Source organism: Strongylocentrotus purpuratus, unplaced genomic scaffold, assembly GCF_000002235.5.
Source record: "Strongylocentrotus purpuratus isolate Spur 01 unplaced genomic scaffold, Spur_5.0 spur5_scaffold_20, whole genome shotgun sequence".
In the NCBI taxonomy this organism is placed as follows: domain Eukaryota; kingdom Metazoa; phylum Echinodermata; class Echinoidea; order Camarodonta; family Strongylocentrotidae; genus Strongylocentrotus; species Strongylocentrotus purpuratus.
In genome coordinates this window covers 52,068,312-52,093,209 of record NW_022145606.1, presented here as the reverse complement: position 1 = coordinate 52,093,209, position 24,898 = coordinate 52,068,312, and the positions used below count along the sequence as shown (strand labels likewise).

The 24,898-nt window shown below is 36.1% G+C and overlaps 1 long non-coding RNA gene across 1 annotated transcript; it reads left to right on the top strand.

Moving 5' to 3' along the window:
- Positions 1 to 239: 239 nt before the first annotated feature.
- Positions 240 to 23,084, top strand: LOC115927548. The gene is made up of 2 exons (XR_004065721.1): positions 240 to 614; positions 22,092 to 23,084. It is a non-coding gene; the product is annotated as an uncharacterized LOC115927548 (long non-coding RNA).
- Positions 23,085 to 24,898: the final 1,814 nt, after the last annotated feature.

Sequence of the window (24,898 nt, the reverse complement as noted above, 5' to 3'; positions counted from 1 at the left end):
ATTATTATCATATTATTATTATCAATATGCTATGGTTTCAGTATTCGCTTTTTATGGTTGATATTAGTTGTCTTTATGTTATTCTGAACTATTATATGTTATTCATTTGTGTATTCATGTATTCGAATATGTTACTCAGAGATTGATTTTCAATAAAATGGCCTGTCGGAGGGTCACAAACTGAAGAAAAGAAGACTGGAACTCAAGTTAGGTTTGCTGCCATCTGGTGGTAGAGAACGAAATGTTTGATTTCAATTTCAAATATCCCTGACATTGATGTCAACTGTCAACTCTGCCATTTCGCCAGATATCATATATCTTCCTTTAAAACCCACAGTATGGGGAAAGGTTAGATTAACACCAGGAAAGAAGAATTGTAAGGGTATTCGAGGGCAATAATTTAACAAAGCGAGAAAGGATCGATGCAGTATTTACCAACCAAGCATAGATCTAGCTCAGACTAGTACAAGTATGAGTACGAGTCCCACACATTAACTTATGTGTGGGAAAAAATAGTCGGTCTGAAGACAATGCTGCACTGGATCTGGATCGCTAGCTGCATGCTGGAGGCTGCCGGCTGGAACTACTTTAAAGATCATCATTTTGTCAAGGAAGTGAGTAATAAATTTCTATACTAAATTTTTATAGATCTAGTAAATCTTACAGATAAATGGGCGCTAGTGCGCTACTCTAGACCACACATTTCTACTTCTAGATTCTAGGTTAGGCCTAGGGCTAGGCCCTATACAATAATATACAAATAACGCACGTCCCAGAGTGCAATAGCGGTGAATGCAGTACGCGCGAGGTTTCCTTAGATTGGTGCCGCTCTGTGCAACGAGCCGCTTGCGGCGAGTTGACAGTGCGAACCATCTGAAGAAACCGAGCGTAGAACACTGCATTTACGTTTCGCACAATTGGTCAAGTGCGTTATTTGTTTTATAAAATAGCGACACAAATAGCAACAAACGAAACTTCAGATCTTAAGTTAGAGTCTACGAGAGTTCGATCTAGATCTAGAGTTAGGTTGGTTCTACTACTACTAGACTAAGACCTTGCAGGCTTACCAAAAAGTCATTGGGATTCATTGCCTTCAATTTCATTAAAAATAAAATCCACAGAGGTCTACAATGGGTCTAGAGACGAATCTACATCAGACAGCTGAAATTCCTGGCTTCATTATAAAATCTAAATGTCAAAACAGGCCTAAATCCAAGGCAAAAGTTAAATAAAAATTTGCTTTTTAGGTCTAGTAAGTCCATGCTAGAGCTAAGCTACGCGTACGTTGCGCTGGGGATCATGGTGGAGCGTACAATATTAGCTACGCGTAGCCTATAATAATTGCAATGCACTCGAGGAAGCGCGTACTACGTGTACGCGCGCGCACTGGATCTCCATGGTAACGTGCAATATAACTTTTTGTTGCGCTTTTTCTGCACTCATTTCTGCAAAATCGTGCTTGCATCAAAAATTTGTCAATGTCATGTGACGCGTATTGACCAATCACGATGCTTAAAATACTAGAGCCATTTTATAATACAGGCCTAGAGTCTACTTTAACTCCGGGAAGCTCCAACACCGGCGCCGCAGGCGTCGGAGCTTTGGTTGGTTTTGTTGGTTTCTCGTGTGGGCTAGTATTTAGTAAAACAGCTGATTGGGTGATATTATCATTAAATCTGCAAAGGGAGTATGGTAGCGCGCCCAGTATTCGGTCTATTCCCAGTATTCGGTCAGACAGCCGTTTCAACAGCTGTAACAATTTAAAAAATAATTTATGAGCCACGAAACTTGCACAAATCAGGCAGTTAAACAACTTTTCTTAACTCTCAAAATTAAATCAGATTTAGGGCCCCGGAAAGATCTCCAACTTAGCTCGAAATTGGTCAGTGTCGCACAACTTTCCGCACTTTCACGTTCTCTTAGCACATGCGCTAACATGCATAGCCATATGTAGAAGTCTATTGCGAAACAACTACGTGTGCTGTCCAACCAAAAAATTACTTTTTTTTTTACGAGGGCTCTTTTCAGATTTTCCCTTAAAAAAATAGCCCCCCTTAATTATTTTGAGGTGGCTATTTTGGAGCTCAGGGGGGCTTTTTTTTTTTTTAAAGGTTGTATTTTTTTTAAACGCGGTTTTACCTAATTAAATTCCAAGCAAAGGCAAATATAGATGCAATTGTAGCGTACATATGTCATGTAGAGTATTGCAGACATTCAGATACCCATGATTTATTCACTTTGTGTTAAACGTGGGGCTTTATGATTTACATATACATGTAACTAAAACTTGTCAAAAGGAGTGTTTTGTTTAACTGTTCGTTTTTCATATCCTAAGAAAATATTATCACTGACACGCGGGCTAGGAATTAATTTTTTTATGGGGGCTACTTTTCCCCATTGCCTAAAAAAAAAACCAAGGGGCTACTTCCTTAAAGGGATCCGGTAACTTTGTCTCAGATTCTGAAACAAAATTCTGGATTTAGCTCATGATGCAAATGATATTTATAAACCTGTAGGTCAGTCAGGAACCCCATGACTTTTACCAGCCGATCGCCTGTCTAATTATTAAGATATTTATGATTGGAATTACAAATTTTGAAAACCGTTCGCCTGACGGTTTTCATAACACTACAGTCTATTGGGGGAAACGAGTATGGTAAAACCGGTCACTCAAGGATTTTTACTTTTTGGAGGCACTTCTTGATCATTTTGAAGAGATTTTTGTAGGGCTTCAATATTACACCATATCACAGACACTAATAACATGTAGGGCCGTGTATCTCAGATTTAACAATGTTAAACGATCCCTTTAAAGCCGTATTGTAAGCTGTAACAATAAGTTGTGTTTTTCCTTAGCCATCATACTACTAGCAACCAAATTGGTAGGTAATATGTTATTTAGTCTTTTTTTTCTGTCCCAAATTTAATTGTTATCATGGACAATGCAATCCCATTAAAAAAAAATGTAGACCAACTCCCTTTAAAATTGTGTTATTTAGACCATTTATTCAGTCTACTTCTTCCCTAACTCCAGGGAGCACCAGAGCCTGCATCGGAAATCGATTCAAACAGTGGGGAGGGGCACATTTTTTTCGAAATGTAAAGAAGTAGTAATTACATTTTGACTTACAACGTTTTTCGACTCCTCTGGGCATCAGGACAACCACTTATACACTAATTATAATTTGAAGACGTCTTTGAAAGGAAAAAAGACGATTCCTCGTCCTTACCCAATTTATCCCACGTTGTGTATCGTTGATTAAAGGGATCGTTTAACAATGTTAAATCTGAGATGCATGGCCCTACGTGTTATCAGTGTCTGTGACATGGTGTTATATTCAGGGGCGTCTCTAGACCTTTTTCAGTGTCGGGGTGTAGAGGCCAACGATTACCGACAAAACTAGCCCCCAATTACCGACAAAATTAAATGTCCCAATATTTACAAATTTAAACCTATATACCCGGGGCCGAAGGCTAAATTGTATTTCCTAAGGACTATCTATAGTAGTTGCGTACAGTATGCGCAAATGGTCATTTTCCTCTACGACATAAATATACAAATTATTTCGTCAACTTAGTCAGCATTATAGCTATATATTTTAATGCAGGCGCGTAGCTAGGATCTTATTTTAGGGAGGGGCGGTAGTGAGCAAGTGATTCACTCAAAGCGCGCTCATTAGAGGGTGTGGGTGATAGGCCTCCCGCGCGAAGGGCAGAAGCTTAGACGTTTCCTTAAATTATTAGGAAAAGGAGACGATTTATTGTACCGTTCTCGACTGTTAATCCTTGTCTGAATGAACTTCCCCCCTCTCGCGCGAAGCACGAAAGCTTTGGCGTTTCATTAAATTATTATAAAAAGAAGACGATTTGCTGTACTGTTCTCGACTGTTAATCCTTATCTGAATTCATTTTCTCCCCCTCCCGCGCAAAGAGCGTTAAACCTTTGACATTTCATTTAATTATGAGAAAAAGCAGACGATTGGGTGTACTGTTCTCGACTCTTAATCCTTATCTGAATTCAGTTCCCCCCTCCCGCGAAGTTTTGGCGTGTCATTAAATTATTAGAGAAAGTAGACGATTTGCTGTACCGTTCTCGACTGTTAATCCTTATCTGAATTCATTTTCTCCCCCTCCCGCGCAAAGCGAGGAAGCTTTGACGTTTCATTAAATTATGAGAAAAAGCAGACGATTGGGTAGTCTAGTTCTGGACCCTATATTGATTTTTGTTATTCGCCGACTATAAGCGTTAAGCCGAGTGATGCGATCCTTAGTGATCGCGAGTCCCCAACTAACTGTGCTAGACCAATTGCTTAATGTGACGTCAAGGGTCAAAAGTTCACAAACAAGTGATTCATAAATATTCATGAAGTTACTGTCAATCAAACTTCGCTCGCGATGTTTTACGTTTTACACGTGGGATTCTAGTCCAGAAAGGGTCAAAAGATCAAGCCTTATTACGTAATTTTGATAGCGCCCAATTATGCATAAACATACACGTACTGCTGTGTGCTACAGGTGTATGTGACATTTCGAACTCCCCTTGCCTCATGCACAGATGCCTAGCTAACTATACTTCGCTGCGCGAAACGCTTTCATTTAGCGTTCGGCAGGATTCAACGTTGTCTATTTGCAAGACCCTATTACAAAGCTATAAGGGTCATTTTTAAAGACGTGCACCGGAAATTGATAAATATTGGAAAATATATAACTTTAAATTAGTGCTGTAACATCACGGATATCTCCAATTCCGTTTAACCGCCTGTCAAAACCGGACGGTTTTCGGTTAAACGATTTATTAAAAAAAAAAAAAAAAAAAAAAAAAAAAAAATTTGTGCTTGTGAACTAGTCACAAATAATAGTAACAATGTCGTTTTAGAATAATGTGTAAGATCATTAAAGTAAATTAAAAACAGTAGAGGACCTAGGATAGAACCTTGTGGTACACCATGTGTTAAACTTGGATGAATATATATTGAGATCTATTACAAAGATTACTTTCAAACCAAGATGACAGACAAATTGGAGTGTTGTTCTAGTTTCCAAGTGGTAAGTCATCACACCGATTACTGAGCTGGGAGACATTGCCAGGCATAGTGCCAGGTGGAGGGGCATAAATCGAAACTTAAAAAAAAAAAAAAAAAAAAAAAACTTAAAAAAAAAAAAAAAAAAATTATTAAAAAAAAAAAAAATAAAAAAAAAAAAAAAACGGGAAAACGAAACCGTCCAATTGAAAACGGAATCCGCCATGGGCGGTCGGATACCGGACGGTTAAACGTTTGACTACAGCACTACTTTAAATAATAATTGTGCATTATTGTTGTCATTTTAAATATATTTTGTTTAGATTTCAAATCAATATTTCCACTTTTTTGTGAAATTATCAGCATGCGTTTATGACGATAGACTAGGCCTTCAACACGCTGATATAAAATAAAGAGGGTCAAAGTCAAATATCATGCTTATATATGTCCATGCTTAGTTTTTGAGATGCCTGCCACTACCAAACTAAGCACAAGTTATTTATTAGAAAGATTCTATCATATCACACAATGACAATATTTCAGAAATTTTAATTTTTTATTGGCCCTTTTGACGTATTTTGTTAATAATATTTCAAGGGAACCTTGAAACCACCATTAGTTTCGAGTCATATTAAAGTAGATCAAATTATCTACATTTTGATACCAATCTCAACGAAATTGAAATTAATTAACAACGCAATATTAAAACGTTATTACCCATATATATCAAAATTTGAAGTGCCTTTTTTCATAAGTTTCCAGGAAATTATGCATGTAAAAATGTGAACTGCATACTCGAGGTGAAGGGGAATTGGGAGAAAGAGGAAGAAAAGGGGAAGGAGACAAGAATAGAAGGAGGAAGACAGAGAGGCGGAACTGATAAGAAACACTATATAGGGAGAAGACAAGGAGAAGGGAAAAAAGGTAAATTAAAAAGGGAGAAGTGCTGATTAAAAGTCAAGGTATTAACCTTACATGAGTGTTGCCCATCATTAACCTACATTTATGTTTCCCTTCATATAGTACTTATATAATACTGGTTTGTGCAACTTTATGATTTCCTTAAAAATAACTTGCAAAGCAAGTCATAATCATCCATTTTATGGCATTTTAATACTTGTCATCATAGGAAGCCATGCAGTGGCATGTTATTATTTTGTTTATTCCTCTATGAATTAATAACCCTAAAAGTCTTCCAGTTACGGTGGCAAGTATGTAATGTTCTTGTACAGAGGAGTACCCCCCTCCCCTCTGCATGAGCAATTTCATTGCAATTTGCATTGAACCAAACTTCTATTTTTGTTTAATACAGATTTTTTTGTTTCCCTTTTTTTTTTAAATTCCATATTAAAACAAAAAAATCATGAAAGTTGCGTAGAAATGGCTTGCATTTCACACATCTGATGTGTTTGAATTCAACCTGAAATTGGCATTTTCCAATAAGAAAGTACATCTCCAAAGTATAAGTCTGAATAATACAATTATAAACTGAACTAGAATGTATGATGACATAAAATGTGTTACGAAGTCATCCATTACTGGTAAAATAAATCATCATTCACAATAGAGCAGTTAAATGATAATCTCAGATTAACAAAAAAGACAAATCCACGAAAGTATTGGAAATTTTGGAAAACCAAAAAAAGTAATAAGGCCTCACGAATGATTTTGTACATCTTTTGTAATTTGAATGTTGCTCAAGTTAAAACAGGTGCACTAAGTTCACCAACCCGAAATAGTGTAAACATTGGACATGAATTATGAATTTGCTGTTTGAAATATATGTACAATACAGTTGTCAATGCAATCGTAATCACCAAGCGAGATGCATGTAACAGCGCTAGTATAGTTCGAAAACTTGGAAGTTAGATATGCAATGCCGCTATTGTTTCTATAGTAGTACGTGCATGTACATGTAGCTAGGCCTACATACAGTGTGTGCACCATGGACTTATACAGTGTAATACACTACGCATGTACAATGTATATAACACAGTAGTTTATATCTTCAGACCTTATTGTATCTTTAGAGGAAATAATGTTAAAAGAGGAAGTTTTAATGGTCATTATACATTTAATTTGAATTAGAAGATTAATTTTGAGACAACATGGCACTTTTTAAGGAATTATATACAATCATTGTATCACCAGATCATACCAGATTTCCCCATTACTACTTCAAAATGCTGTCAAGCAAAGACTAGTACTTTGGCTTGGAGGCACGGCCAATTTCATGGATCTCCCTGAAAAATCTCAGGGAAAGTCGTTAACTTGGAGGAATTGGACTGGACCCTATTCTAGCGCAGTTAGTGGGGGAATCGCGATCACTAAGGATCGTATCACTCGGCTTAACGCTTATAGTCGGCGAATAACAAAAATCAATATAGGGTCCAGAAATAGACTAACGATTGGGTGTACTGTTCTCGACTTTTAATCCTTATCTGAATTCAGTTCTCCCCCTCCCGCGAAGTTTCGGCGTGTCATTAAATTATTAGAGAAAGTAGACGATTCATTAAACCGTGCTCGACTCTAGTCTTAATTCTTGTCTGAACTCGGTTTACCCCTCCTGCAAGTTTTGAAGTTTCATTAAATTATTATAGAGAGAAGACGCTTCGTTGCACCGTTTGATCGACTCTTAATAAGCCCTATTTATATGAATTCAGTTTCCCCCTCTCGCGCGAAGCGTGGAAGTTTTGACGTTTCATTAAATTATTAGTGAAAGAAGACTATTTGTTTAACCGTGCTCGAATCTTCATCCTTGTCTGAATTCAGTTTCCCCCTTCCCGCGTGAAGCGCGAAAAAGCTTAGACGTTTCCTTAAATTATTAGAGAAAGCAGACGATTCGTTGTACCGTTTTTGACTCTTAATCCTTGTCTGAATTCAGTTTCCCCCTTCCCGCGTGAAGCGCGAAAAAGCTTAGACGTTTCCTTAAATCATTAGAGAAAGCAGACGATTCGTTATACTGTTTTCGACTCTTCTAAATGAAGTTTTCCCCTCCCGCGCAAAGCGCGTAATTTTTTGTGTTTCATCAAAATAAAGAGAAAGGAAGACGATTCGAGAAAATACAAGTATTGTAGTTGTAGTTACTCTCGAAGCCGTCACAGCTGATAAAAAGTCACAGTTCGTAGGTAAAAAAACTTTGGTCGATTGACAATATACATCTCACCGACTTCATACTTCTGCAAGAATACTGACACAGCTGACCGGACACAGCAATTTATTTACCTGTGTCTTTCTTGCTTCCTCGACGACGAGACGACTCCACCCAACAAGTTCCCTCTCTCACCTCTCTTTCATTCCCGTTTATTTTGTTTCTCTTTTCTCTTTTTTCTTTCTTCTTTTCCTTTTCTTTCTTTTCTTTCTTTTCCTTTTCTTTCTTTTCCTTTCTTTCCTCTCCTCCCTCTTTTTCTTTTTTCTCTTTCTTTATTCTTTTTTCTTTCCTTTCTTTTTCTTTCTTTCTTTCTTTCCTTTCTTTTTCTTTCTTTCTTTTCTTTCCTTTTCTTTTTTTCTTTTCTTTATCTTTTCTTTTTTTCTTTTCTTTCCCTTTCCCTCTCTTTTTTCCCTCCGCCTTTTCTCTTTTTTCCCTCCGCCTTTTCTCTTTTTTTCCCCGACGGCAGCGCAACTTTACTGACAATATCCTGGAGATGCCCCTGGTTATATTGAAGCCCTAAAAAAATTGCGCTTCAAAATGATCAAGAAGTGCCTCAAAAAAGTTTTAAAAAAACTTTGAACGACCGGTTTGACCATACTCGTTTTCCTCAATAGACTGTAGTGTTAATAAAACCTTTTGACAAACGCAAAATTTGACTTCGATTTTCAATCATAAACATCTTGATAATCAGACAGGCGATCAGCTTTCAATTTCAACGGTCCTCTATAGCATGAATATTTATATTTGCTGCACCGCTACCGTGCATGAGAACTTTTTCTACGCCATGTTGAATCGACGATATACACTGTACATAATACATACATGTACGTGTTCATGTACATTTACAACATGGATGAATTGGTTTATGACAAGGAATCACCTATTTTTGCCTCTCATTTTTTTAATATTTAACTTTAGGAGGAAAATTATTCACAGTATCATGGTTTTGGTTTTTGTCATGCTACATGTACTGACCTGCTGAAAACAAGAAACTCTAACAAAACCCGTTTTAAAACTCGTTTTGGGGGGCTCACCATAACTGGATTAGGGCTTTAAGAATTCTAATACCATCAAGAAATGGGATCGAATATTTAAGATTATACAACACCTACATGGATCCTTGTCATTTGATTGGAGGATTGTTGGTCACATGATATTCAATAGATCTTCTATTGCACAGGCGTACATTTTTGGTTATATATGACTGCGTAGCGCGTACCTCTCTGCCGTGCGCGTATCCCTGCGTGTATCTGACGCGAAGGCAATCTGAATGTACATGTAATCTAGAAGACTTGAATCCAACTTTAAGATATCTTTAATATAAGGAGTAAAGCATATTTTGTTGATTAAAGTATTAATTAGATCTTCTTCGATGTTGTATAAAACAAATAATGAATGTTTTTCATTCATTCAATAGTGCAAATATTTTCATTCCTTCAAAGATTAGCATTATTTCTTTTAACTCATGAAAATATTTGCACTATTGAACTCATAACCATTCATTATTTGTATATTACACACCAAGGGGTACAATCATCACAGCATCTATTGCATTGCTAATCAAATAGTGTGTAGTGAAGAATTCATGTGCATGTAGATGTACACTGTAGACTGTACAGGTACATATAATCATGAATAAGAAAAACAATTGAAGCTGGAATGGAAAATGAGCTCAGAACTTTACTTTAAGTATGGCTCTTTTTTTATAGACCTATCTAGAAGGCCAAGTGCACCATAACATCAACCCTAACATGATTTGAATAGATAGAGAAAAATCAAACAAGCATACAGTAACACTGAAAATTACATCAAAATAAGTTTTAAAATAAGAAAGTTACAGCATTTCTAAGGTTACATTTTGGTATGCAATTGAGGAGCCAATGATGTCACACACCCACTATTCCATATGTATTTTATTATATATGAAATTTCAAATATCTCAATTTTGTATAGATTTGATAATAAAGAAGTCAAATTCTGAATTGAATCACAATAAGTTACCACATGATTTGTTCCATGATACTATGATAGTTTTACATTTTTGGAGCAAAAAAGTAGAAAATTTGAAATGTTGTACAATAAAATACAATAAAATAGTGGGTGTGTGACATCATAGGCTCACACATGACAAAATGTGTATACTGACCATGTTATGCATTAGTATTTTGTGAAACTACATGTTTTACATGTAAAACTTTAAAATGCCATAACTTTCTTATTTTACATCATACTTTGATGAAATTGTTAGTGTTGTGCTTGATTGATTTTTCTTATTCAAATCAACTTGATGTCTAGTTGGACTTCCTCAGATCATGGACCCTGTAGGGTCCATGCTCAGATCATTCATGACAAACTCTCTTTCCCCTTCCATACATTAGTGGAGTTAGTTTAGGCTGCATTGTGTACTGTACATGTAGTGCAAGCATGTAGTATTTTCAGTGATACATGTACATGTAGGTCCATAAAGTGGCTGGGGAGTGGCCTTGTGGTATTTGGCCAGAGGCTTAACCTCATGACCCAATGTACAAGGGCTTTCATCGAAAGGGTGCGGTGCGGTGCGGCGCGGTGTGGTGTGCTCAACGCACCCATTCGATAAAAGAGGGGGGCCTTTTCTCGAAAGGGTGCGTTGAGAGCGGAGTACCGTTTTAACACACCCTTTCGATGAAAGCGGGGGGGGCTTTTCTCGAAAGGGTGCGTCGACTAGTCTTTCGCATCAGTCGTTTAAAATGAGGATCTCGGACAGAAGGTAATAGTTTGTAATTTAAGTATATTGAAAATGTATTAAATAAAATGGAATGGTCTTGATTACAGAGTGGTCTCTTTCGTTATTACTATGTTGATGGGGGAGACAGAGAGAAGGTTAAAGGGATCGTTTAACAATGTTAAATCTGAGATACACGGCCCTACATGTTATCAGTGTCTGTGATGTGGTGTAATATTGAAGCCCTAAAAAAATTGCGCTTCAAAATGATCAAGAAGTGCCTCAAAAAAGTAAAAAATCTTTGAGTGACCGGTTTTACCATACTCGTTTTTCCCAATAGACTGTAGTGTTATGAAAACCGTCAGGCGAACGGTTTTCAAAATTTGTAATTCCAATCATAAATATCTTGATAATCAGACAGGCGATCGGCTTGTAAAAGTCATGGGGTTCCTGACTGACCTAAAGGTTTATAATTATCATTGCATCATGAGCTAAATCCAGAATTTTGTTTCAGAATCCGAGACAAAGTTACCGGATCCCTTTAAGGGAAAGGTAAAGGGAAGATAAAAGGAAAGAAAGAAGAATAAGAAGAGAAGAGGGAAACGGGGGGGGGGGCGAAGGACTCTTGCCCCCCCCCCCCCCCCGCCAAAAAATAAATCAGAGAGAGAGAGAAGGGAAGAGAAGATAAAAGGAAAGAAAGAAGAGGAAGAAGAAGAAAAGAGGGAAACAGGGGCGAAGGGCTCTTGCCTCCTCCCTCCCCCCCCCCCCCCCCGCCAAAAAATAAATAAGAGAGAGAGAGAGAATCTGTTCTGATCCTGGTCCTGATCCTCAAGAGGGGTATAAAGATGACCAATAAGAACGTTATCGTTCGAGAGAGAGTGTTTGTTGCTTCTAGAACATTTTAGAATTAAGTCCCATCACATTGCAGTTGTGGGGAGGGACTATGATTATTACCCCCTTGGATGGCTTCCCATAAGAGTCTGGCTTTGAAGGTTTCGACTGCGTCGCAGGCAAAGATGCTGGGGGGGGGGGGGGAAGTAAATTCCAGGCCCGTATGGTTCTTGGAAAGAAGGTGAGTCGATATATATCCGTCTTGCATCTTATGTTGCAGAAGGAGAGGGAAAGAGAAGATAAAAGGAAAGAAAGAAGAGGAAGAGGAAGAAGAATTTGTGTTCTGCCAGTGTCACAAATAGATATATAAATATGCTCCTCTGACGATAATTTGATGTATAAAACCCCTCACCTTCTTGGGGCTCCGCCCCTTGGATCCAACACCAATTTGTGTCCTGCCAGTGTCACAAATAGATATAAAAATATGCTCATCTGACCGTTATTTATTGCCCAAAACCCCTGAGCTTCCGGGTGCTCCACCCTCTGGACCCCACGCCAATTCGTGACCCCTGTGTCACAAATAAGGTATAAAATAATAATTATTTAATGGACAAAACTCCTGAGCTTCTGGGGGCTCCGACCCCTGGACCCAACACCAAATTGTGTCCTGCCACTGTCACAGATAAGGTATAAAATTATGCTCATCCGACGTTAATTTTGATGTTTAATACCCCTGAGCTTCTGAGGGCTCCGCCCTGTGAAAAACACGTGTAAAAAAAGCACGTTAATTTTTACCGTTAGTTGGGGAGATACCCCCCCCCCCTGGCGTTCAAGGGGGGGGGGGGGTACGATTTTTCAAATTTTTGAGGGCCCCAAAAAAGATTAGTGCTCTCTAGTAATTTCGCGACTACTCCGGAACCGCGGCAGATATAAAGTTTTTCTCTCATGACTTTTTTCTTTCGAGTCTTACGCATCTTTTGAAACATTTTTTTGTTGAAAATCGGACGTATAATTGCGGAGTCACGTGACCTTTTGTTTTTGCATGTCAGCCCTAAAATCGCTCATTTTTGTGATTTATGTACCAAACATATGGAAATACCATTTATTCTTTTAAAAAAACACATTGGTTATTTGGTCTTGTTTCAAGTTAATGTGTTTGATTTTGGGTAAAAATAGTTGAATTGTGGTTAGAAATGAAATGAAATAACAAAATAATATAAAACATTAATACAAATTATCAAAACAAGAGATAACATAGGGATAAACTGGCTCTTCCAACGTTGTTGTCGTATTATCATTCTAACGAATATATGAAGTGAAAAAGAACGCTCGAATATTATATATGATTTATGGGTAAAAATGTGAATTCTCTGACCTTGTTTGCATAAATTACCATAAATATGCATTTTCGCGGCGATCGGCTGTGAAACGGCCGAGATCTTAGGAGGGGGGGACCCCCCCCCCTCCCCAACATCAAGTCCACTCCAATCACATTGAAAAAAAGTATGACTTAAATTATCTCTCTCATCATTATACCGCTATAGTATTCATGTTTTTAATATTATTTATTGTCCATTAAACAAGTTCATAGAGAAAATACTTATCTCTCTGCAACATTAAAAAAGAATTTTCATTAATATGTCTTAATTTGTATTGATAGCCTTGTGGTCACCAACAGTGGCGTAGACAGGGGCGTCTCCAAAGGGGGGTGTGGGGTGCGACACCCCCCCCCCCCCACCTGTCAGGATATTGTCGGTAAAATTGCGCTGCCGTCGGGAAAAAGAGAAAAGGGGGAGGGGAAAAAAGAGAGTAAAAGGGAAAGAAAAGAAAAGAAAAAAATAAAAAATAAAGAAAGGAAAGAAAAGAAAAGAAAGAAAAGAAAGAAAGAGAAAACAAAAAAGAGGGAGAATAGGAAAGAAAGGAGGCAAGAGCCCTTTGCCCCCGTTACCCTCTTTTCTTCTTCTTCCTCTTCTTTCTTTCCTTTTATCTTCTCTTTCCCTTTCCTTCTCTCTCTCTCTCTCTTATTTATTTTTTGGCGGGGGGGGGAGGGAGGAGGCAAGAGCCCTTCGCCCCCGTTTCCCTCTTTTCTTATTCTTTTTCCTCTTCTTTCTTTCCTTTTATCTTCTCTTTCCCTTTCCTTCTCTCTCTCTCTCTTATTTATTTTTTGGCGGGGGGAGGGAGGAGGCAAGAGCCCTTCGCCCCCGTTTCCCTCTTTTCTTATTCTTTTTCCTCTTCTTTCTTTCCTTTTATATTTCCTTTCCCTCTCCCTTCTCTCTCCCTCTCTTATTTATTTTTTTGGCGGGAGGGGGGGGGGGGGGATAAGAGCCTTTCGCCCTTCCCCCGTTTCCCTCTTTCCTTCTTCTTCTTCTTTTTTTCCTTTTATATTCCTTTCCTCTTTCCCTTTCCCTTTCCCTTCTTTCTCTCTCTCTCTCTTTTTTTAATTTTTTGGCGGGGGGGGGGGGGGGGGGGGCAAGAGCCCTTCGCCCCCGTTTCCCTCTTTTTCCTTTCCTTTTATCTTCTCTTTCCCTTTCCCTTCTCTCTCTCTCTCTCTCTCTCTTATTTATTTTTTGCCGGGGGGGGGGGGGAGGAGGCAACAGCCCTTCGCCCCCGTTTCCCTCTTTTCTTTTTATTCTTCTTCCTCTTCTTTCTTTCCTTTTATATTCTCTTTCCCTTCTCTCTCTCTCTCTGATTTATTTTTCGGCGGGGGGGGGGGGGGCAAGAGTCCTTCGCCCCCCCCCCGTTTCCCTCTCCTCTTCTTATTCTTCTTTCTTTCCTTTTATCTTCCCTTTCCCTTTCCCTTAACCTTCTCTCTGTCTCCCCCATCAACATAGTAATAACGAAAGAGACCACTCTGTAATCAAGACCATTCCATTTTATTTAATACATTTTCGATATACTTAAATTGGCAACTATTACCTTCTGTCCGAGATCCTCATTTTAAACGACTGATGCGAAAGACTAGTCGACGCACCCTTTCGAGAAAAGCCCCCCCCCCGCTTTCATCGAAAGGGTGTGTTAAAACGGTACTCCGCTCTCAACGCACCCTTTCGAGAAAAGGCCCCCCTCTTTTATCGAATGGGTGCGTTGAGCACACCACACCGCGCCGCACCGCACCGCACCCTTTCGATGAAAGCCATGTACAAGCATGGACCTACTATGTCCAGTCCATGCTAAACTCTCTATCAAGTCCCTGCATGTACACTGTACAATGTACATGTACATACAATCAGGAAGAAGAACAAAAATTGAAGCTGGAATGGAAAATGAGCTCAGAACTTTACTTTAAGTATGGCTCTTTTTTATAGACCTATCTAGAAGGCCAAGTGCACCATAACATCAAGCTGATTTGAATAAGTAGAGAATAATCAAACAAGCATAACACTGAAAATGTCATCAAAATAAGATTTGAAGAAAGAAAGTTACAGCATTTTTAAGTTTTACATTTTTTTCATGAAACAGTGTTACAAATAACGTGGTTGGTATGCAAATGAGGGAGCCGATAATGTCACACTATCACTGTTCTTTATGTACATGTATTTTATTATATGAAATTTCAGGTATATCAATTTTTTCATCAATTTAATATTAGAGAAGTTCTCAATTGAATCACAGTATACAATAATGTTGATTTTTCATTACATGAGAAGAAAAACTACTGGTATGTTTTACATTATTGGAGCAAAAAGATGAAATACCGGTATTTTAAGTTTATAAAACAAATTTCATAAAAGATAGTGTGTGACATCATAGGCTTACTCATTTGCATACAGACCACGTTATGCATTTACTGGTAAATTATAATCACTGTTTTGTGAAACTACAGTATATACTACAGTACATACTACAGTACATACTACATGTAAAACTTTAAAATTTTTTTTTTTTTTCCCCATTTTTTGGACCCTCCAACAGGCCATTTATTGAAAATCAATCTCAAGATAACATATTTGAACACATGTTCCAATGAATATCATACAATATTTCATAATAAGATATACATAACGAATATCAACCATAATACTGTATATACAGAACATACATGTAGATAAGGGAAAGAAAAACAAATATTAAATAATAATGCAACATCATGACTGAAAATGATATGGGAAATTCAATATACTCCTATTAAAGGATCAAAATCCTCTCAAAATTTATCCATTTTTTATCGAATTTGTCAGTTTTGTTAGCAAATATACTAACTTGCCTCTCATTTGTGTAACTATTCTTGATATATTGTTTTATTGTCCGAAAGGACGGTACAGACTTTTGTATTCGAGAAAAATATAATTGTTGTTTAGTCCAAATTATTATACAGTTTAAAGCATCATTTCTTTTTTCAATGAAACCTAACAAAACATGTATTAAGGACAGTTTTATTCTACAGCGTGTTACAATAGTTAACCAGTCAGTCAAACAACTCCAAATCAATTTGGTCACGTTACAGGAGTAAAAAAAGTGTACCATATCTTCTTCTTCTCTTCCACAAAGGGAACAGTTCTTATTTAAAATTATGTTAATTTTCACAAGATCTTTATTCAAATATAGTATCTTATTCAAAAGTCTGTACTGAAAGTACCGAACTGTTGTATGCGTTGTACAGCGAAACATAACCCTGAAATAATATTGCATATATTTATCATCAAATAATACACCATCTGCATGCCATTTATTACATAATTTATTCAAATGTTCATCCTTTTCTTTTAACATAATTTGATAAATATGTCTACATCCTTTTTCATCTTTCAATAAGCATGAAATATATGCAGGGCACAATGGTCCATTTACCTTCATATTACAACTTTCCAATTGGGACTTGTATTTGCATTTAATTATTTGACAGAGTGCATAATAATGAAGAAACTGTATTTTGATTGAAAACTTTTTTTCACACTCTTCTCTTGCTAAGATGTGTCCTTGATCATCTAGTAAATCGTTTAAAAATCGAATACCTTTATCACACCATTCTTTTAAAAATATACCCTTTCCTCCAATTTTAATCTCAGAATTATACCAAATAGAAATAGCTTTCCAAAAAGGAGTAGTAGTACATTGAACCTGGCGGACAAAATAAGCTAGTATTTGGAAAAGTTCTTTCCAAAAACAGTTTCTTAGCATAAATGATAATTTAGTGAAATATATATCACCTTTACCCCATTCCAATGATGATAGTGGACGTAAGAAAGCGTACATTAAATGGGTAACGTCTTCACATGAGTTCAACAATATTCTTCTAATCCAGGTCAGTTTCAAAGCTCTAGAAAATTGTACAACATCAACCATTTTCAATCCACCATTTTCGTAAGAACAAACCATCTGTTTTCTGCTAATCTTATCAGGTTTCCCTTTCCAAATAAATTTAAAAAAAGAGACATTTATTGCTTTTAAAAGATGTTCAGAAGGGTTAGGAATGGACATAAATAAATGGTTAAATTGCGAGACTAGCAGTGATTTCACCAAGACCACGCGACCAAAAACAGAAATGTTACGTTTCGACCAAGATATCATTTGCCTTTTTAGTTTATCAAATATTCTGTCGTAGTTGAAATCCGGAAGCTTTTCTAAATCAATACCAAAGTCTATTCCCAAATACCTTATGAATCCCCCGTTAACCAACGATATGTCAGTCCCATGAACCTGATGTAAATCAATATTTACAGTTTTTTTCAAGGAACCGATACACAATATCTGTGTCTTATTTATATTAAGATTTAAACCTGAATACTGAGAAAAGAACTCCAATAGCTCCAGAGCATAATGTAAACTTTCTGTACTATCGAGACACAACACTGTATCATCAGCGTATTGTAATATTCTATATTCCTTGTTTTCTATAACTAAACCTTTTATCTTGTGGGATTTTCTGACCAACATGCCTAAAATTTCTGCACATAATAGAAACAAATATGGAGAAAGCGGATCTCCTTGTCGGCAACCCCTTTTAATATTAAAACGCGAGGTTAAACAACCGTTAATTAACACATTTGAAGCAGAATTTGAATATAGTAATTTGATCCATTGGATAATTTTATCCCCGTAATTAAAGAAATGTAATACATTCCATAGAAAATCATGTGAAACACAATCGAACGCCTTTTCAAAGTCAATAAAAAGTAATATCCCAGGAATATTTTTATGATCTGCATAAGAAATTATGTCATAAATCATTCTGATATTTTCTCCGATGTATCTACCGGACAGAAAGCCTTTCTGATCTTTATGTATGTTTTCGTCTAACAATGGTTTTATTCTGTTTACAATGCAACTAGAAAGAATCTTATATTGGACATTGAGCAAAGATATAGGACGCCAGTTTTTAAGTAGATTGCGAGGTTTGTTACCTTTAGGTAGTAGGGTTATAATTCCTAAATTTTGGAAATGTGAAAATCTTCCACAAACATATGCTGCGTTCAAACTCCTCATTAAATAAATCCCTATATCTTTAAGAAAAAACTTGAAAAACTCTGCAGTAAACCCATCCTGTCCGGGTGATTTACCAAGTTTTAAGTTACCAACAACTTTGCTAATTTCTTTAAGGCAAATTTCTTTACCCAACTCCTCTACTTTTTCATCTGAAATCTTGTTATGATCTGTTTCTTCCAGATCATGTAATATATCTTGAAAATCTGATACCTCTCGAAATCCATAAAGGTCTTCGTAAAATATTTCCACCTCGTTCTTAATTTCCTCTTCCGTATTCAATATTTTATCATTTTTATCAACAAGTTGAATAATTCTCTTTTCTACACGCCTTTGTTTCATAAGGTTATAAAAATATTTGGAGGGTTTTTCACCATATTGTAGTTCTTGTAGTAAAATACTTTCCTCCTTTCTTTTAAGCTTTTCCTTTCTTTTTGTCTCCAAATCTTCTTTGAGGGATATAATTTGTTCTAATATACTATCTTTATCACTAATGCCCAAATTTAACTTCAATTCCAACTGTTCGATCTTGTCCTCTAATTGTTTTTCTATTTTATCAATTTCTTTTTTCTTATTTACTCCATATATAATAGTACATGCTCTCAATTCCATCAAAAGAATTTCAAAAAAAAATTGTTCATTGAGAATAAATTTACAGCTGTTTTTGTCAATATCCTCAAACCTTGTATCATCTTGTTCATTTTTTTCAATATACTCTAAAGTGATTTCTTTTATTTTATCCTTTACAGTTTGTACATATTGATCTTCCTTTAAGAGAGAATTGTCAAACTTCCAATATTTGTGTCTCTTTAGACCAGTACCGAACATAAGATCCAAACTAATCCCTGCATGATCAGATCTATAGCTATTATTAATTTTACAATCTGATACTAACGAAAATAGCTGGTTTGATATCAAAAAGTAATCTAGTCGCCCTTGTTTTAAAGGACTAGGTTGTCTCCAGGTAAACTGTTTTATGTCTGGATGGGTACAGCGCCATGGATCAATTAAATGAAAACTGTTCTTCATTTCCAAAACTTTGCGCTGAGCATTTTTATTATTTAATCTAACGTAATTACAAGAGTCCGAATCAAAATCTTGAAGTAGGTTCCAATCCCCACACATAATTACAAGAGGATCATTAAGATCTAATATAATATTCTAATATAAAACTTTAAAATGCCTCATAACTTTCTTATTTTACATCATACTTTGATGAAATTGTTAGTGTTGTGCTTGATTGATTTTTCTTATTCAAATCAACTTGATGTCTAGTTGGACTTCCTCAGATCATTCATGACAAACTCTCTTTCCCCTTCCATACATTAGTGGAGTTAGTTTAGGCTGCATTGTGTACTGTACATGTAGTGCAAGCATGTAGTATTTTCAGTGATACATACACATATACATGTAGGTCCATAAAGTGGCTGGGGAGTGGCCTTGTGGTATTTGGCCAGAGGCTTAACCTCATGACCCAATGTACAAGCATGGACCTACTATGTCCAGTCCATGCTAAACTCTCTATCAAGTCCCTGCATGTACACTGTTCAATGTACATATACATACAATCAGGAAGAAGAACAAAAATTGAAGCTGGAATGGAAAATGAGCTCAGAACTTTACTTTTATAGACCTATCTAGAAGGCCAAGTGCACCATAACATCAAGCCGATTTGAATAAGTAGAGAATAATCAAACAAGCATAACACTGAAAATGTCATCAAAATAAGATTTGAAGAAAGAAAGTTACAGCATTTTTAAGTTTTACATTTTTTTCATAAAACAGTGTTACAAATAACGTGGTTGGTATGCAAATGAGGGAGCCGATAATGTCACACTATCACTGTTCTTTATGTACATGTATTTTATTATATGAAATTTCAGGTACCGGTATTTCAATTTTTTCATCAATTTAATAATAGAGAAGTTCTCAATTGAATCACAGTATACAATAATGTTGATTTTTCATTACATGAGAAGAAAAACTACTGGTATGTTTTACATTATTGGAGCAAAAAGATGAAATACCGGTATTTTAAGTTTATAAAACAAATTTCATAAAAGATAGTGTGTGACATCATACATGTAGGCTTACTCATTTGCATACAGACCACGTTATGCATTTACCGGTAAATTATAATCACTGTTTTGTGAAACTACAGTACATATTTTAAAATTTTTAAATGCCTCATAACTTTCTTATTTTACATTATATTGTGATGAAATTGTTAGTGTTATGCTTGTTTGATTTTACTTCAAATCAACTTGATGTCACTTCAAATCAACTTATGTCCAGTTGGACTTGGTCTTTAAGCTCCTTACATACTGTATGTGTAGGTCATTTATATCATTTGTATGACAACCACTCTTTCCCCTTTCGTACATTAGTGTATAGTTACATTTAGTTACATTTAAGCCTGCACTGTATCTCTTTGGTAGTGCAAGCAATGATGTTCATCTAAACAGTGGCTGGGGAGTGGCCTTGTGAAAGGCACTGGTATTTGGCCAGAGGCTTAACCTCATGACCCCATGTACAAGCTACTTGGTGCTCCATACTCCTTTCACATTTGTTTTGCTTAAAGGTAAAGACCAGTATTGGAAACGCCCCAATTTCAATAAATGAAATGGTAGCTCTTATTACCAATCATGTGAAAGAATATGTTTTGACTAATACATGTACATGATGATAAAATTTATGCCGGGAAACCGCTTATTAATTGATATATTTGGTAAATTAGTTTATCTATTGGGATGTGAGAGATAAACGCACATGTCCCGCATGTGTGCCTAGTCCCATATACATCTTTCTGTGTACAGTGCTTGTAACTTTACCAAGACTGGACTTAATATCTTATCATTTTGATGATTCCAGAACCTTGCAGTAATACCATGGACTTACACACCAATACTTACATGTATATGCTAGATGATCAACCTTTTCTGATCGATTCCACGTTTCTTTCACAATGCAATAGCATGACCATAACTGGTCTTTATCTTTTACCCTTAATTTTGCTTAGCCAAAATATGTACTAACTTTTGGGGCTTTTCACACATGCTTTTTTAAGTCCTGTAATAAGAAAATTCATGCTGTTCTCACTGCAATTAATTTTCCCCATACTGTAGCTGTGAAGCGTGAATATTCACTGATTCACTCCATTGCGTAGTACCTGAATTTTTTGTTTCTGTTCTCATTCATTTGCCTTGCACTGCAATTGTGGAGTTAGCACCACATTTGCGGGATAAGCCATGCAGCTATTTTGCAGGGCCAGCTAACCCTGTACTATACATGTAGGTGGGGCTGACCCACTTTGGTAAATATGTGTTTGAACAGAAAGTGGAATAAGCTTAAGACCAGACTATAGCCTAGGTGGGGCTAAGACCCCCCTTCAACCCCACCTACAGTACATGTATAGTCCGGGGTTAAAGGTATAGACAAGTTCTGGTCATGTGATTGCATTGTGAAAGAAACGTGGAATCAATCAGAAAAGGTTGATCATCTAAAATATAAGTATTGGTGTGTACTGCAAGATTCTCTGGGATCGTCAAAATGATAAGAAATTTTGCCCAGTCTTGGTAAAGTTACAAGACATGTATATAGACAGGATTTTAATACTTAAAGGGAAATAAAACCCAAATAGACAACTACTCTAAATGAAAACAGATAAACCAGAGAAGCAAACTGATGAAAGTTTCAATTAAAACTGACGAAATATAAAAAAGTTATGAATTGTTGAAAGTTGTAATCACTATACGTATGGGAACTTCAAATTGGCTGAAGCGGTAATGTCAATGTGATGTAGTGCGGGACTAATTTCCCATCTGTTCCAACATATGAAATAAACTACATGTACAGGTCTACATGTATAATGAATGTTTAATGTTTAAAAGGTGTTCAATTGGACAAAAAAAAATTGTGATTACTCTTTTTTTTCCATCTTTTTTCCATCTTTGTTTTCATTTTTCAGAGACATGGGCAGAAGTCTGCAAATAAGCACTTCCAGACTTGGACTTGGACTTGGAGTGAATCAGTACTTTGGATATATGCTACCTCTGTGTTTTTTTTTTTATCCCACAGAAAGTTTGACATGGAATTGACGGGGGGGGGGGGTGCAATATAGTTTTAATCCACACTTTTGTGAAAAATGAGTTACATCCATTTCCATCAGCTTTCTAGATTGTTCTTCATCTTCTGACAATTAAAAAAAAAAGGAAATCAACTGATTAATAGGGAAATGAATAAATATTCTTCTCCTGAAAACAAGCAATTATCTGAACCAAAAAAAAAAGTAACTCCCCCTTAATCAAAATGGCGTAGCTTTTTAAAGAAAAGGTTTTGAGCAAAATAAATTGGCAGGACTGTTCCTATATTTATTGACTAACTTTTCTCCCGAAATAAAATTGCTCCATTGAGTAATGCATGAGTGGACAAACAGGCAAAATTTTCACTTTTCAAAAGTCACAGTGGTTATGTTTTATGCTGTTTTGACAGTACATTTTAGCTTTTCTACACTATTTTTAAAGTTTGCTCACCCAAGCATGACACGATTACAACCTCTTGAGTTCACACAACTTGTGATGAAACATTTTAGTTAAAAAATTATTAATTTTGCTCACCCAACAATAATATTGAAAAAAGTGTTGGGATAGGTGTAAGGTGGTCAAGCAATGTATGATAAACAACAACAACACAAAAACATGCACCAGAAACTAAATTCGCTAAAATCTTGTTTCACAGAATCCCCTAAATGACCCTTACAAGTATGACTTTAGAAAAGTGAGAGTGACAATTTTCCCTTTAATGTTTGCTCACTCATGCATGACTTGGTAAATCAATCATATCTTCACAGAAAAGTTAGTCAATAAATATAGGAACACTCCTGCCAAGATTATTTTATTAAATACCTTGTCGTTAAAAAGTTACGCAATTTGGATTGAGGGGGAGTTACTTTTTGTGTTGTGTTCAGCATGAAAAATGTGCTAACCCATGCATTCCATTCTGGAGGCGCCCATGACAGATATTGTTTGGTAAAGAAAAGTGCATAATTTGTCAACAAAATGAATTTTATTCTGCAAAGAACACAAGGGATCTGACTTTCAAAATACATGTAAATTTATTATTTTTGTCTAAAAGGGAGTTAGATGCACAAATATGAATTTAAATTATAATTTTTGGTCATTGGAGGATAGCACTGTATTCATTTAAATTTTTTGGAGGTGTTTATTTTTTCAAATGATTTCCAGTTTAAATTAAACATAAAGGTATTTAGTGGTAGACAGAGATTAATCAGGTTTCCATGTATAATATGCTACATGTACCCTCCATAAGTCAGATCTGATTTCACCCAAGTTTTATTTATTATTACACTTATGGCAATGCAATGATTAAGTACCGGTACCAAAGTGAAGAGTAAACATCAGCCTTGGAGTTGGCACTAGTAGGCGCATTTATACTGTCAAATACCTCATTTTGAAAAGTCGCGATGTTTCGCGCACCCTTTTACACTTGTGCGGAAACATCACCTACTGAAAAGCTCAGTGATGTCTTGGCGTGTTTCAGTTGGTTATGCGCATGCGCAGCACTCCGATGCAAACACTTTCCTCTTTCTATCTTCCCTTGTTATTCTTTGTTTTTCCTTCTATCGCCTTCTCTTATGTTATTCTTTATCACTTCCTTCTATCACTCCCTCTTTCTGTGTTTCCTTATGTTATTCTTTATGTATTCCTTTTATTACCTTCTCTTATGTTATTCTTTGTTTTTTTGATCATTCTATCACTTTCTCTTTCTGTCTTTCCTTATGTTATTCTTTGTTTCTTCCTTCTATCACTTTCTCTTTCTGTCTTTCCTTATGTTATTCTTTGTTTCTTCATTTTTGTATCACCTTCTCTTATGTTATTCTTTGTTTCTTCCTTCTATCACCTTCTCTTATGTTATTCTTTGTTTTTTATCATTCTATCACTCCCTCTCTCTGTGTTTCCTTATGTTATTCTTTATTTATTCCTTTTATCACCTTCTCTTATGTTATTCTTTGTTTTTTAATCATTCTATCACTTTCTCCTTCTGTCTTTCCTCATGTTATTCTTTGTTTCTTCCTTCTATCACTTTCTCTTTCTGTCTTTCCTTATGTTATTCTTTGTTTCTTCCTTTGGTATCACCTTGTCTTTTGTTATTTCTTTGTTTTTTATCATTCTATCACTCCCTCTTTCTGTGTTTCCTTATGTTATTCTTTGTTTCTTCCTTCTATCACCTTCTCTTATGTTATTCTTTGTTTTTTATCATTCTATCACTCCCTCTTTCTGTGTTTCCTTATGTTATTCTTTGTTTCTTCCTTCTATCACCTTCTCTTATTTTATTTTTGGTTTTTTATCATTCTATCACTTCCTCTTTCTGTGTTTCCTTACGTTATTCTTTGTTTCTTCCTTCTATCGCCTTCTCTTATGTTATTCTTTGTTTTTTATCATTCTGTCACTCCCTCTTTCTGTGTTTCCTTATGTTATTCTTTGTTTTTATCATTCTATCACTTTCTCTTTCTGTCTTTTCTTATGTTATTCCTTATGTTATTTGTTTCTTCCTTCTATCACCTTCTCTTATGTTATTCTTTGTATATATCGTTCTATCATTTTCTTTAAGGACGACATCTAGCTCCGCTCCTAAAGTTATGTCTCCTAACATCGCGATGTTACAACTGCGAGCGTTTATACTTGCCAAACACGCCAAAACACGCCAAAAGATCACACTTCGATTTGGAATGTTTTGGAATTGGCATTTCTGCCG